Source organism: Saccopteryx bilineata, chromosome 11 (genome assembly GCF_036850765.1).
Source record: "Saccopteryx bilineata isolate mSacBil1 chromosome 11, mSacBil1_pri_phased_curated, whole genome shotgun sequence".
Taxonomy (NCBI): Eukaryota; Metazoa; Chordata; class Mammalia; order Chiroptera; family Emballonuridae; genus Saccopteryx; species Saccopteryx bilineata.
Genome location: NC_089500.1, coordinates 6,361,092 through 6,364,921, shown reverse-complemented (window position 1 = coordinate 6,364,921; position 3,830 = coordinate 6,361,092).

The window sequence follows — 3,830 nt, the reverse complement described above, 5'->3', positions numbered from 1 at the left end:
TGCCTGCCGCCCGGCCCCTGTGTGGCCTCCTTACAGATTGTTTCTGAGATTTAACCACTCTGCTCTCACTCCACCAAAGGGTGTGCAAGAAGAGCCAATAATAGTCATGGAGCGCTGTCCTTATATTGACTCTGCTTGTATGCCTGTCTCACAAAGGCTGACATGTGTGCGGGGAGCCTGGCCCTGCTGCCAGCCTCAGGGGCAAAGGAGCAGAAACGTGTCCCCAGGTTAGGAACCAGGGGACTGCATCCCCATGGAGTCCCTGACACCCAGCAGAAACTGACACCACCGTCAGGATCACAAGTGCCACCTCAGTTCAATAGCTGATTCAGCTCGCATGTCAATCCAGGGTGTCCAAATCATCTGTGCTACAAGTTGGCAGCACTTATCAATTCAGATTTAGAAGGTGTACTTTTTTTTTTATCTTTCATGCAATTATTATTTTTTGTCGATGAAATCATTGTCATGGTTTAACAAACAGCTGCTCTATGAACCGGAAAAAGTCCACACTGTCATCGGAGAAGCCTGCTTGCTGTGTCAGCTGGTAGGTAGCTTCTCCGAAATTCTTCCTGCGCTTTGACTGCAGTGCAGCTCTTCTACCCGTGTCTTCTTAGGAACCAAGTGCCGTGTGTCCAGACAACCAGGCCCAGCCCAGAGCGGCCCCCCAGACCCACTCGTCCTTATATCCTGTCGTCTTCCCCAGGTAGGGAGCTGAGGAGGTCAATTGTATGATGTAGATGTTTCCAATTATATCAGCCTTGTTTCTCAGAACTTTCTCTGTGAGTCAACCATTTATGTTGTTTTTCTTAAAATTACCAAATTTAATTTTTTTCTAGATGTCCTTGTTCAATCTAGCCACAGCAGCACATAAATCTCTTCCAATTCCATTTATGAATCACTTTCAAAGAAACACAGATCTATATTCACCATGTTTGAAAATTAACATCGATGGCAAAAAAAAAAAAAAAGCGCATTCATGTACAATTAAGAAAGAGGCTATTCATCACACATCCCTTCAATTCCATGTGCCCACTCAGTTTATATTTTATGAGAGACGTGAACATGGAGGGAGTCTAAAAAGTAAATGACACACGCATAGGGTCTATACATTAAAATTTAGAAGAGGGAGGGTTAATTTATATTTATCTACTTTATTATGAAGAGAAAGAAAAATGACAAGCGAAAAGCTGGGCAAGAGAATAGGTGTTAGAATTCTGTGAATCAGCCTGTCTAATAACTAGCGTTTGGAGGCAGCTACTTGTCAATTTATATTCTTGAAGACTCACGTCATTTAAACATTGCTTAGAATTTTACCAGGTGCACAAAACCCCCTCAAGTATAACCAATTAAAAGTGCATGAATGCCATTTAATTTACCCACACCCACGGCGCCTCAGTGGAAGAAGAAACCAGAACAGAAACCGCACAGTGAAGACACGTATTCATCTCCATTTTAATAGGATCATTTAAAACACTGCACTTTAATTAAATTATACCACTGTTCAATATTTTAGGATTTGGGGTTTACCTTTTTTTTAAATTAAATCTTATCTTTCTGAAGTGGGAATATGATATTAGATAACAGAAAGTCAGTATTTTCCAATTTTCATCTATGCAAGTTCATTATATTTTATGAGCTGAATGTAATTTTCTGGGTCTTATTTGTATTTAATTATTTTACCCCTCATTTATCCTGCTGTGTGGTCTCTGAGTTTCATAGATCTGTGGTTTGCTGTCTGGCATTAATCGGGAAAAATTCGTGGTCGTTATTCTTTCATATATGTCTTCTGTGTGTTTCTTTCTTCTCCTTCTGGCCATTCTCATTACTTGGATATGACATATTTTGTAGTGATTCCTTGGTCCTTGGATTTTCTGTTCTGTTTTTTTCTTAGTTTTGTTCCCTTTGCTGGTTGGTTTTTGGGGATTCATCTGCTATGACCTCTAGCCCACCAACTCTTCCCTCACAGTCGTCCCGTCTGCTCACCAACTCATCAGTCATTCTTCTTTCCTATTACAGATTTTTAAATTTTATCTCAAGCTCTCCTTTTTGGTTTTCTCTTTGAGTTCTACTATCTCTGCTCTTATCACCTCCTCTTCTTACATACTCTCTACATTATCCATTAGAGCCCACACTATATTAACCATGATTATGTTAAATTCCTGGTCTAACATTTCCAACATCCCTGCCTTGTCAGTTTCTGATGCTTGTTCTGTCTCTTCCAGGTGTGTTCTTGTGATTCTTTTCTTTCTTTTTTTTTTGTATTTTTCTGAAGCTAGAAACGGGGAGGCAGTCAGACAGACTCCTGCATGCGTCCGACCAGGATCCACCCGGCACGCCCACGGGGGGGGGGGTGCTCTGCCTATCCGGGGTGTCGCTCTGTCGCGACCAGAGCCACTCTAGTGCCTGGGGCAGAGGCCAAAGAGCCATCCCCAGTGCCCCGGCCATCTTTTGCTCCAATGGAGCCTTGGCTGAGGGAGGGGAAGAGAGAGACAGAGAGGAAGGGAGAGAGGGAGGGGTGGAGAAGCAGATGGGCGCCCCTCCTGTGTGCCCTGGCTGGGAATTGAACCCGGGACTTCTGCACGCCAGGCCAACGCTCTACCACTGAGCCAACTGGCCAGGGCCGTGATTCTTTTCTTGAATGCCAGATGAGATGCACTGGTGAAGGGAACTGCCATACCAGGCCTTTAGCTCATGGGGTGAAGGGAGAAGGGGTGTCCCACAGTCTTTAGACTTGGTCTCTGGCCTTAGTGAGCTGGAGCCTCAGGCCTCTGAACCTCATAGGAGTTTCTCATGTTGTTTTACTCCCCTGAGGTGGGAGATGGCAGCTGAAGTGTGCTGGGTTGGATGCATTCTGCCCCTGGCCACACTGGTTTGCTAGTTTTCCCTGAGGCCAGAACTTTGGGTTCCTCTGTTTCTTTCCCCTGCTGGAAGTCCAAGGGGGGTTTTCTCCCCCAATATTTACTGTGGGAGTCACGTTGAGCTCCCGGAGGTAATCTCATGATTGTTGGGACTCTCAGAGCTGTGTGCCCTTCACTGGTTGCCAAGGATATTCCTGCTCCCGAGCTTGACTCTTGCTTCAATCTCAGGGCAGTGTGACCTCTTTTCTCTTACAGATCCAAGAAGAGTTGTCGAATTTTCTGTTGCGCTTTTTGCTTGTTGTTCTGCTGGAAGGGTGGTGGCTTTCAAGTCCCTTCCATGACGGATGGGAAACCAAAATCCATCTCTTGATTTTTTATTATAGTCTTTAAATAACACTAGTTAACTGATTTTTTTAATAATAAAACTCTTTTTAAAAGTTGACATCATTAACTAAGATAATACTTTTCATCATTTAGATATGCTGATTTATCAAGTGAGAATTATTTCCTATCTCCATAGGGCAATACTTCTCTTTATACTGTCCTACCATCTGGTTCCTCTGCGGGCTTCTTAATTCTATCTTTTTGGGTTGATAGACAAAACTGGATTGTGCAAATGACTGCATAACTCTATTCATTTATAAAATATCATTAAATTTTTTCTTCAAATAGGTAAATTTATGATATTTAAATTATACCTCATTAAAGCTGTTTTAAAAAATGAAGAACCAGAAAAATTTCATTGAATAGACAATCAGTGGATATGTTTTATTCTCTTTAAATATCATGCTTCAGTGTTTTGGAAAAATTAGTGTTTAATTTTATATAACAACTAGTTTTCTCCTAAAAGTAGCTATGCATTTGTAATCACTGGAATGGCCATAAATAAATTTTTCAAAGTTAAGGAATTGAGGTTTATACTTGACAAAAAAGAAAAAAGGAACATGACAATAAGGAGATTTGAATGTGTGT